Raw genomic sequence first — 12,551 nt, 5'->3', positions numbered from 1 at the left:
AATAAATAAATTTATTCCGCAAATAGTGCATTTTTGCTACGAACATACATCCCCCCCCCCCTTCCGGCGCGAACAACCAGTGCCCCCCCCCCCCCCCCCCTGCAAAAAATTCTGCGGACGCCCTTGGGAAAGGGCCAATAGGGCCCTACGAAATCACCTCTGTGCAAAAATTTAATAGGCGATAAATGTTTTTCACCACCACCACCACGTAGTGTACACCTGTTTTGTTGCCATAATGTCGGTGTAAGGCTTTGCCCTGGGCCGACCATTAAAATCTTCGTGTGACATGTTGGCTGGAAGTGGCCGCACATGGAGGGCGGGTTTCCACAGTTCTGGGATGTGAAACCTGGCTTCCATGAGAGTGGTGTGTTCAATATGGAGTTGAGCAAGAAGGCGGCGACCTGACACCGTTTGCGGCAGGGGCGTGTACTGGTTTGTAAGGTGCGCATCCCGGATGGAGCTCCTAGAAAATATTCTCCACCCCAGGGGCCTTGAGACGGCTGTTTGATGCAGTGATGGGGAGCTACAGGGCACGCCCAAAAAATTTGCAAAGGATCATCTCAAGGGCATCCTCCTCTTGTTTCCGTAGGTGGAGATAAGGAGTCGAATAGAGAATTCGACTGATCACGAAGGCACTTGCCAGCTGCAAGGCATCCTTACTTTGTAACCCTCCGCGTTTGTTGGCAACCCGTTGGACTATGCGGCCCTGTCCCCTACCTTACGGAGTTTGGCCAATGTAGTGTCTGGCCGTCTGTGTTCGTGGATCTAGAGTCCGAGTACCCGTATCTCGTCAGTTTCTCCTATGGGACCACTGTCAAGAGGAAGAGAGATTTGAGTTCTGAACTTTGGCGAGGGGCGGAGGTGCACAAATTACGATTTTTTATGTAATTTGTCGACTTTCCTCGTGGCACTGCAGGAATAGGCCGCAGCGCTCATTCGGTGTGCTAACTCTCGCGATCAACCATTAACTGCAACCTGCCAGGGTGGAAGGGTGGGCGCGCTGCCTATCCAGTGTCCGGAACGCACTGAACGCTACAGACGCCAGACCACGTATAGCTGTCCGATACATAGTTTTCGCTCTCTAACATGGTTCAGCAGTAGTTAAACCGCAGCTAATTTTTTTCTACTCGTTCTGTGTCACTCTAACATTGCACTTAGATTGATTGGTTGATTTATTGATTGAAAAACTTTTATTTCCATCATAAAAGACGTTTATCTCCGCCCCCGGCACGCAGGCCTGGGAGACGGAGAGTTGCGCGTCCGCGGTTAGAAGCTGGCTGGCAGTCCTTTCCTGGTAGCGGCTTCTTCCGCCAAATGGATGGTTGTACGCTGGAGCTCAGGGTCCGGGCTTTTTAGCAGGGTCTCCTGGGCTTCTCTACTGTCAATATTTTTCCCCGCCCCGGGAGAATTTGGGCATTCCTAAACGATGTGGTCGAAGGTCGAAAAGTTTTTCACCATCGGACTTTTCATAGACTTCTCGAAAGCGTTTGATTCTTTAAATCATCACATTCTGATAAAAAAGCTTGCGTTTTCGGCAATTCGTGGACTACCTTTAGAACTGCTAGAATCATACTTGAAAAATCGCTCACAATCTGTGTGTTTGGGACGCCACCGATCGCATGTTCTCCCTCTCTTGAGAGGTGTGCCTCAAGGAAGTATTCTGGGTCCTCGGTTATTCAGTGTTTACATCAATGATATAGTGAATATGGACGAAACAGCTAAGTTTATAATCTATGCTGACGACAGTAGTATACTGTTCTCAGGACCTGATATTAACACATTAGCCACAAAATGCAATAGCGTGCTTTCAAATCTGTCCTCGTGGTCGCAAGCCAATAATCTTACCATTAATGCGGAAAAGACGAAGATAATAATTTTTAGATCAATAAATAAGCCCCTTTATCAACAACGCGCTATTACATTTGAGGGAAAAGTTATTGACATCGTTGAACATCATAAAATTCTAGGCTTAACCTTTTCTTCGAACCTTACTTGGGACCTACACCTAACTCTGGTATGTAAAAAACTTCCATCTGTCACTGGAGCATTGTCTCGATGCAGATCGTTTCTTCCGGTCCAAATCAAACTGCAAATTTACTATGCGTTGTTCGCTTCATATCTGAACTATTGTAGCCTAGTTTGGCTCACAAGAACTAAACAAAATATGAATAGAATAAATGCTCTGCAAAAGAAAATCGTTCGCATAATCGCAAACATTCCATATTCCGCGTCCACATATGCTTTATTTCAAAAATACGGGCTGATGAAGACTGAACACCAACTCACACATCGCATTCTAGCATCTTTTCATTCCACGTCTACAGCACTAAAAGGCTTTTTAATAAATACGGCTTGCCTTACAGCTGGTGTAAATGATGCGCGTACACGTGGCACAGACCCATGGTTCGTGCCTCATTTTCGCACTAACTACAAGCTACAAACACTGCACTACTCTCTTCCTGCCATTCTTAACAAGCATCAGGGCACAGAATTTCTGACAATGAAACAATTGCAGCAGTATTTTGTAAATATGTAACGTTTCTTTTTTTTTCTTACTGTGTCATGATTTCCTGTGTTTGTTTTTTGATGTGATATTAATCAGAGTACGACATCGTTCAATCTATTATGTGTTGTCAGAATAGGTTCTTCAATGTTAAAAATCTATTTCTCATTATAAATAGTGATTCAAATCATCTGTTTTTCAGTTATATCTTGTATTGTATTATATTTGCTCTTGTTTTTGTGATCTATTTATTGCGTTTCCACTGTTTGTCATTTTGTAAAAGCCAAGTGAAGGTTTCAGTGGCCACGTCAAGCTGCCCAGAGCAGCTTTTAGCCGTGAAAGCCTTCCAGTGTAAACTGGAAAATAAAGCTTGAATTGAATTGAATTTAAGTTGGAGCATTACGTGATGGAAACTCTAGGCCTCATAAGACGAATCGGCGTTAAAGGTAGGGGATTGGAAAAGAGGAACTTGCTGGGCTAATACAGGCGTACGCAATTATTTATTTATTTATTTATTTCGTGTACCCTCAGGGCCAGAGGCATTATAGAGGGGAGCGGTTACAAAAAATTCAGAATAAAAATGTACAGTGCAGCAAACTAATTAGTAATACAAAAATGATTGCTCCTAGTTATACATTATTAGCTGTTGGGTTCTTGGTGTGCTGGTTAATAGTATATAATACACAAAATACAGCGCAGCAATACAGTGAAAAACAAACAAACAAAACGCTCGTACAAAAAACAACAAGAATATAGAATTGAAAAAAAAGATGATGCTCCTTCTTATACAAAGTTTTCTAATGCTGTTTTGAAGCGTTGGTTGTCAGTAATGGTAGCGGTAGATGCAGGAAGGTGATTCCACTCAGCAGCTGTGCGCGGAAGAAATGACTGAAACATGGCACTGGTTTTGCAAAATGGAATTCCGACTTTGTTATTGTGATCTCGCCTTGATGAAATGTATTGGGGAGGGGAGATCAGTTCGTGGCGAAGTGAAGGATGATAAAATATCTTGTGAAAAAGTGAGAGTCTAAGGGCTTTACGGCGAGATGCTAAAGATGGCAGGCTGAGACTTAATTTCATTGCAGAGATGCTGGCAGTTCGGTTATAGTTACATACAATAAAACGAGCAGAATTATTCTGGACCATTTCTAATGAGTGAATTAGGTTTTGTAGAAAGGGATCCCACACTGCTGCAGCATACTCTAGCTTTGAGCGGACCAGTGTCTTATATAGAAGTAGTTTTAGGGAAGAAGGTGCCTTAGAGAAATTACGTTTTAGATATCCCAGCATGCGATTAGCATTATTAATTACGTAAGAAGTGTGAATGGACCAAGTGAGGTTGCTAGTAATATGGATACCAAGATATTTGTAAGAAGAAACAGGATCTAGAGGGACATTATTAAAGTGATAGGAAGGTAGCTGGCCGGAAGTTGTTGACACACGCAGAAATTTACATTTTTTGATGTTTAATTCCATTGACCATGATTGGCACCAAATACAGATAGCGTTAAGGTCTGCTTGAAGAGAAGATATGTCATCGTCGCAAATTATTTCCCTGTAGATGACGCAATCATCTGCGAATAAATGAATGTTAGAGGAAACACAAGAGGGTAGATCATTAATGTAAATTAAAAAAAGTAGAGGACCAAGTACCGACCCTTGAGGTACGCCGGACTGTACTTTACTTGGCTGCGAAATGAGTCATTAGCAGAAACAAATTGCGAACGGTTAAAAAGAAAGCATTCGATCCAAGCAAGCAGTTTGGGATCAATGTTAAGTTGATGTAACTTAAACATTAGAAGGTTATGGCATACTTTATCAAATGCTTTCGAGAAATCTAAAAATATACAGTAGGCAAGTGAACAGCGGTCAAGGATGACGTTTAGCTGATGCGTGAATGATACTAGTTGTGTTTCACATGAATAAGTCTTGCGGAAGCCATGTTGCGATGGTGAGAAAAATGAATTAGATTCGAGAAAGCTAGCTAGATTTGAGGCAAGGACATGTTCAAGAATTTTACATGGGATGCAAGTGAGCGAGATAGGCCGGTAGTTAAAAGGACAATGCTTGTCACATGATTTATGGAGTGGGATCACCTTCCCTACCTTCCATTCAGCCGGCAAAGAACTTTTTTCGAGCGACTGCTGGAATATCTTTGTTAGAAAAATGGAAGAATAACAGCTCGTGTTTTTCAGAAATTTCGCGTTGATTAAATCGTGCCCAGGAGCGGAAGATGGTTTTAGAGATGAAATTATTGATTCGACGCCTTCTGCTTCAATGGTTATGGGAAACATTGCTGGATAAACATTGTTGTGCGTAGATTGGAGCGTAATATTGGTAGTTGAAGAAAAGTTGCGCAGGAAAACTTCGTTAAGTACAGACGCACATTCGTTAGCTGGAATAACATTGGAAGAGCTGTCAATCAAGGTAATCATGTCATCCGCTTTGGGGTTAATCACACGCCAGAATTTTTTTATGTCGGTTTTAAGCATTGATGGCAAGGTATTATGAAGAAAGTTATTCTTTGCTTGTTTAAGCGCGGTTAAATACTCATGGGCTGCCAGTTTGTATTTAGTCCACCGTGTTATGCTAACAGAACCTTTCGCAGATTTGTAGAGACGCTTTTTTTTATTAGACAAGCGCTTGAGACAGGTGCTGTACCATGGAGCGTTATGGTTACAGACAAGGGTGCGAAGTGGGATGTATTTGTTTGTTAATTCAGCAATTTTAGAAGAAAACATATTCCAGTTAGACTGAACACTACGGCAGTCAAAGTCTTGTAGAAAGACGTCAAGGAAGACTGATAATTCAGTATTAATGGCTTCAAAATTAGCTTTTGCATAATGTCGAAACGGTTTGAATTTTTGAACGGTTTTTGGTCGCAAGATATTCAAGTTGAATGAAAGGGCCGAATGGTCGCTCAAGCCGGGTAAGTACGTGATGTCGGAAACAAGATCAGGTTGCGCTGTTAATACAAGGTCCAGTGTGTTTGCGACAGATTCCATAATTCTTGTGGGCTGCGTAACAAGTTGTGAAAACGAAAAAACAGAGCACATTTCTAAGAACTCATTGGCTAATGAAGAAAAAGGCTGTAAGGTTGGAGATCCAGTGTTCCATACTATATTTGGTAGGTTAAAATCGCCAAGCAGAAATAAAGTAACGTGGGATAACGGCATGTAACGATGTTAATGATATCATGTACCTCATTTACGAAGTTAGATGAATGGTTTGGGGGGCGGTAACAAACACCAATGATTATCTTCTGGTGGTTTAGTTCAACGATGGCCCAAACCATTTCTAAGTCAGTAGATACATGAATACACTGGGATGCAAAGTCTTTCGAAATGGCTAAGAGCACGCCGCCTCCCTGTCGCATTGTTCGGTCACAACGATAGAGTGAAAAACGATGAGCTGTCTGAAAAAAGTTCGTGATCTTGAACCTGTGAATGCAGCCACGTTTCTGTAAGCACTAAAATATCGGTATTGCAAGTATCTAAGACAGAAGTTAAGGAAGCGCGTTTATTCATGATGCTAGGAATATTAGTAAAAAAAAAAATGGCTGAGGCTTAACTTGGTTAAGCCTGGAGAATGCGAAGCATCATCGTGTCGCGTAATTTGGAGGCGCACAACCACAGCGACGGCGCGAGGTGGGCCCCCGTTTCTCCACTGTCGTGACGTCATCAAGTCACGTGGTGTGACGTCATGTATCACGTGATTTGGAGGCGCACAACCACAGCGACGGCGCGAGGTGGGCCCCCGTTTCTCCACTGTCGTGACGTCATCGTGTCACGTGGTGTGACGTCATGTATCACGTGATTTGGAGGCGCACAACCACAGCGACGGCGAGAGGTGGGCCCCCGTTTCTCCACTGCCGTTACGTCATCGTGTCACGTGGTGTGGCATCATCGTGTCACGTGATTTGGAGGCGCACAACCACAGCGACGGCGCGAGGTGGGCCCCCGTTTCTCCACTGTCGTGACGTCATCGTGTCACGTGGTGTGACGTCATGTATCACGTGATTTGGAGGCGCATAACCACGGTGAAGGGCTGAAGTGGTAGCTAAAGTAGTATGCTTCGCATAAAACTGATACGTGGGACGCGTCTTGTCCACTTCCCCTCGCGCTTTCCTAACTTGGGACGTGTTCACAATCAACATGCTCGCCGCTATCTCGTGGTTCGTACGCGGCATTTTCGCTGATGGTGTCTGTTGCCGGGTCATAGACGAACTGTTCTTTTATTCATGATTACTTTAGTGTATCTTAACTGGAAAGGACATGGTTGGGGCTGGCTTTTAGCGTACTCATTGAGTTTTTTTCGGGCATGGCGTGTGGCGGGCGAAAAATCTTCCGAAATAGAGACATCATTTTCTTTTAGCTTTTCTCGCGCGGAAAGTACTTTGTCTTTTGTTTTCGTGCTGGCGAACTTGACAACAATTGGGCGACACTTATCGGGCTTGTAGCGACCTATGCGATGGGCGCGTTCTATTGCTGTGTCGGGTAGGCTGTCGATTGCTTCGGCTAGTGCTGCCCTTACGTTCGACTCTGACTGTTCCCATGATTCGCGAGAATCAGGGATTCCATGAAAAATTAAATTATTGCGTCGAGATCTATCCTCAAGTTCGTCAATACGCAGTTTTAAAGAGTCGAGCCGATTTGTCTGGACTTGTGCTGACACTTGAATTCCAGCAATGTCATCATTGAGACGGTCTAATACCTTTGTTTTTTCTTCAAGATTGTCTAACCTCGTCTGGATTGCCTCAACTTTGGTCTCGATGTTCTTTTGACCAACCTTAATTGCCTTAACGTCGCTAACCAACTCGGCCTGGCCCTTAGCGGATTCTACAGATCGTGCCTGGAGGTCCTTTAATAGCCGAAAAAGAACTTCCATCTGTTCCGAAGGATTGCCGGGCAAATGTTGCAGTTCAAGTAATGCTTCAGTATTACGCGTGGTGGGCCCCGCATTAGTCTCTACATCACCGGAGCGCAGTATGAGCATCGCCATTGAGAAACAATCGCAGACAATTTCACAAAGCACTTGTTGGCACGGGAGCAATAGCAAGAACGGGTCGTCACTTTTCTTAGCATAAAGCGAAACGTTTTTACACACCTGCGAAGGGTAAAGATGCGCTGCATGAGCCATGGTGTTCCAAATGCTGCTTCCGTGCCAACTAAACGGACTGTCGCTCAGACAGCCGCTTAAATTGCCAGTGCGATGTGACGTCAGAGTCGACGATGAAGGTACGTAGAAAGCCGGGCGCATTAACTGTAGTGGATCCAGGTGAAGATAGTTGAAAGGCTGCTGGTAGAATGCGTCATCGCTTTATTTATTTATTTATTTATTTATTTATTTATTTATTTATTTATTTATTTATTTATTTATACATACTGCAGCCCTATTGGGCTATTGCAGGGGTGGGTGTGAACAACAGTTTAGGAAAACATGGAGCACAACAATGGCAAACATCCGAAACAGTATGAGTGAAAACAAGAAAAACGAAAAAACTATTCAATAGCCGCTAAAAACAGCTCTAAAGGAAGAGAGCGAGTAGAACCGGGTAAACAATTCCAATATTCGATTGCACGCGGAAAAAAACTGTATTTAAAGGTGTCCGTGCGGGCAAAATAAGGCGTGATGTTTAGGCTGTGGTGACTTCTAGTTTTAGATGGTATAGCAGGGGTTAGGTAATCATTTGCAGAGGTCCGGCAGAAAGAGTTAATAATGCAATACAAAAATTTTAAAGACTCAGTCCTTCGTCGAGATGAGAGTGGAAATGTCATCCGCCGAGTATGCTGGGGGCGGACACAGCAGTACCAAGAACGCGAAGATCGTCTGCGAAGGGTAAAGATGCGCTGCATGAGCCATGGTGTTCCAAATGCTGCTTCCGTGCCAACTCGTGCAAGTTTAGTTGCCGTGCAAGTATAGTTGGTTGCGCGACGCCCTAGTTATATAGAAAAGCCGGAGAGAGCGAGAAAATAGATGTCCTCATTCAGAAATGTATTAAAAAGCCACTAGGGCTGCCCGTGGGTACCTCGACAGAGCGACTGCTTGGGTTAGGGGTACATAACACGGCGATAGAACTAGCGGAGGACGTGCGCGCCTCAAAAATCGAGAGAGCCGGCACAAAGGAAACAGGCAGGGTAATCCTAGCAAAAGTTGGAATAAATCCCGAAAGAGGGATCAAAATGGAAGTTGCAATCGACAGGGAACGAAGCAACGCATCGGCGGTCACCCCTTTCCCGCAGATTATGCAGCCGGAGTTCAACGCAGAACGCAGGGCCAAGAATGCCGAGGCTCTAGAGCTGAGATTCGGTAATATGGAGACAGCGGACATAGCGTGTGTGGACGCGGCAGGACGGGAGCGACAGTACTTTTGGTCGTCAACGGCCGTGGGGCGCCAGCCTCCACGGCAGCCATCCGCGGGCGCAACATGGAGACTGCGCAGGAAGTTGTTATAGCGCTCGCCTTGGTAGGAACAAAAGGAAAATTCGTAGTAAGCAATAGTAAGACTGCCATTCAAAATTTTGGACGAACCAGGATCTCGCCGGAAGCGGCCAAGATCCTTAGCCAACAACCGCTGAAAAACACTACACTTCCAAGCGCTGTGACGTATCGTTGGCACCAAAATGATAATAAGAAAATGGGGAAAAATAAACCGTGCCTCATGTTTTTACAGCATGAGCTAATAAGCATGTGAGCAAAAAAAAAAAAAATGACAGGCCGGTTACGAGTCCGTAAGACGAATGTTTGAGCGTTAGCTGCGATGTGAGAGAAAATTGTTCGACATATGCTGTATTTATTTTTTCTTGCAAAGTCACACAGTCGAGGGTGGATGCGGACTAGCCCAACTGCTGTTAACTCTGAAGTGAACTCTTTTTCGAAAGGTCGCTTACTGCAGTGAAGGTTAACCTGCAAGTTAACCTGCAGTGAATGTTAACCTAAACAGTTAACTTCTTTAAACGGGAGGGAACAGCGTGAACAAAACGACAGACGAAGCAAGAGGACACAAAGACGAGCGCTGACTCGAAACTGAATTTTTTATTGAAAAACGAAAACATATGTACATCACAATCACGTGAACAAACAGAGCAACGAGCATTGGTCTAGCGGAATCAAGACCATCAAACGAACAATATGCCACGTGGTGAACTCCGAACAAAGGCAACCCCTGAGAACCGAAATGAAGCAAGTCACGAATTATCTAAAAACAATACTTCTTTGTCAACTAATGCCAAAGAAGGCTGGCTGATGCACTGTGATTCTTTCTTTCGTATGAAATAAGCTTCCATAATCTCCCTTGTCAATTTATCCCGGTGTCTAAACAAAATTTTAGTTTTTGTGACCAAAGGGCGGCACTTTTTCTGTTTCTTATCATTTTCCTTCCCACATTCGCGGCAATGATCTTTCAGATGAGAGTATCTGGTGTCTGATAGTGAATTAAGATGTTCCCTCAGGCGAACATTAATACATCGGCCTGTCTGACCAATGTAGATTTTTTTGCACGAGAGTGGAAGCTCGTAGACTATAGAGCATGCGCATTCCACCAACGGCGACCTGTGAGTAACACGGTATTTGAATGGAGTAACTCCTAATACATTTTCACTACGGTTTCTGATGGCCCGGCAAAGCCCACTCAACTTTCAAGGTGCCGAAAAAACAACTTCGACTTTTTCAATAAAAAATTCAGTTTCGAGTCAGCGCTCGTCTTTGTGGCCTCTTGCTTCGTCTGTCGTTTTGTTCGCGCTGTTCCCTCCCACGATGTATCACAAACTCGCCCAGTTATCCATCCTTCTTGTTTAAACGGGCTGGTTAGAGCGTACCAACTTGAACCGCCGGGTGCACACGGTGACACGAACCACCTTTGCAAGCTGAGGTGTTGGAAACTGTTTGCCCCTGCAACCGGAAGGGGCACATCGGGGTTCGCGGAGCATCTTCTAAGCGCACACCCCTAAGAAAAGCGGCCACTGCGCCGGGGGCGCTTGTGTCCATCCCTGTCTTGTGCCCTCCGACCGCCTCACGCAGCCGAGCCGGTCGCCCAGAGGCCCTGCTTCCCACCCTCTCTCCGTCCTCTCTTCCAAAAGTGCAGCGGAGAATTCGCTCTCCACAAGTCCACCTGCCACATGGCAGCTCTCCACAAGTCCACCTGGTGAGTTTATGGGGCTTCAGCCTTCCCCCGAAATTTTTTAGCACTGTCACTGACCGCAGCATGGCCCAAGTACATATCGCGACTTCTGCTATCAACGTTTTGTTCTTGCCTGGATGGTCTGTCTCTCCTTGTGTAAAATTTACTATCTGTGATTGCGCAAGAAGTTTATTTGCCTTGTTCGACGCATTATCTAGACTCACTTTTGCTTAGATACGTAGATTTAATGGAGACATACGTGTTTTTAAATACCTTGTTGCCAGGTTTTGTGCATAGATACAGTGACTTTGTTTTCAGTGACACTTTTTTGTCCTTTATCAAGTTGTATCTTCGCATTTGTAATACTCCATTTTATCTTTGCACTTCTAATGCATGTTTTTCAGAACTCCTCGCTTATAGATGTGCTCGCTGTTGCGACTAAAATTTGGGTGCAATTACTCGCAATCCATGACCGGTGACAGCTGCTGCTTCACAGCATGTCATTGAGATTTTTGCCTGGCCATTGCACATTTACAAAAATGTAAATGTTCTTGAACGACAAAGATCCATTGAAATATTTGTCTTCTACTAGCTCATTTTATGACCGTTACATTTTTCATATCAGCGGCATGCACTGCTTTGCTGGTTTCGGACTGATATAGTTCTAGATGTCGTGTTATTTTTTCTTTAGTTAATAAATACGAAAAAAAAACATGGAAGCATTGGTATCAGTTATGTCTGCCATGATTTTTAAGACATACGAATACACTCTTTTATTTAAAAGAATATATATTATTACCGGTATGTGTTACGGGACAGTGGAAAGCTGGGCCCTTGGAGTATGAGCTGAGGGCTGGCCATCGCAGCGCAGCCGTCAATACAGGCCGTAACATCCCTGTAACAATATTTCACTTGTCTAGACAGTGCGTCATGTTATCCAATGCACAGTTGCATTGTCAATGGCAATGCATTTGTGATTCTTGCGTTTGATTGTTCCACAAATTCTATGAGGCCGCGCTGCAACATGATCCCCCCTCTCAATCAAAATTTCTGGCTACGCCACTGGAGCAGGTGGCAGGTGGCGCTGCGGAAGCCGACGACGGCGCGAAAAATGAAATGTCAGTTGTAAAATATTACAAAAGCCTTAAGCGTGAACTGGCACCACGGCAAATTATGAACAGCACTAATAACATTTCAGGTAAATATTCAGTGCACCTAGCGCGCCATCACATCTTGATTCCAGAAAAGAAAAACTGGGTTTGTGCTTGTAGAGCAGCGTTAAGGTCACAATAATACGATGGTCACGTTGCAGCGGTCTGGATGAAAGGTGTATTTCTTTAGAACCAGTATTAAAGGTCATTTTGTGTCGGTTCGATAAAGCCTGAGGACGCATATAATCCCTTCTCCGGTATGTCCTTCTCTCGACTCAGGGCAGACCATGAGCCCTTCAAAATTTTCGCAAAATCAGCGTTATTACTAGCCCTGCGACGCCGCGACCTCATTTTTCACCGTGCGTCAGCGCATAAGAAGGAGATTGTCATCGTGCGCAGCCGGGAAGCGTATCGCCGCCTCCATCGGGCGGCCGCAGGCGCCACGTCCGGCCAGACGGATGCGAAACACTGGGCCGCTCACCGATCGCTGTCAAGATAGGTCTCTTTAAAAGGCATTGAATTATTGCTCCCCTTGCACCATCAAAGCGTCACAGGCTGAGTGTGTACTTGAGTGACGAATGCGACCCGGTGGAAAGTTAGGGCTGGATTCTGAAAAGCAGCACTCGGGTATGAATGTCAATGGCGCGATGCTAAGATTACGGCGGCCATCGCCAGTGACAGAGGCCATAAGCGACGAAAAATGCTCCGTATAGGGAACTCTCGATCGGCAGAAAAGGCGCAATTTTCTTCGAAAGAGAATACTAGTGCATAATTGTGG

The 12,551-nt window shown here is 44.7% G+C and overlaps 1 pseudogene; it reads right to left on the bottom strand.

Moving 5' to 3' along the window:
* Positions 1-6,630: 6,630 nt before the first annotated feature.
* On the bottom strand, positions 6,631-7,765 carry LOC149344786 (uncharacterized; annotated as a pseudogene).
* Positions 7,766-12,551: the final 4,786 nt, after the last annotated feature.

This window comes from Amblyomma mixtum, chromosome 5, assembly GCF_055824585.1.
Source record: "Amblyomma mixtum isolate Tamu chromosome 5, ASM5582458v1, whole genome shotgun sequence".
NCBI lineage: Eukaryota > Metazoa > Arthropoda > Arachnida > Ixodida > Ixodidae > Amblyomma > Amblyomma mixtum.
The sequence above is the reverse complement of the archived record's forward strand: the minus strand, read 5'-3'. Positions and strand labels throughout refer to the sequence as shown.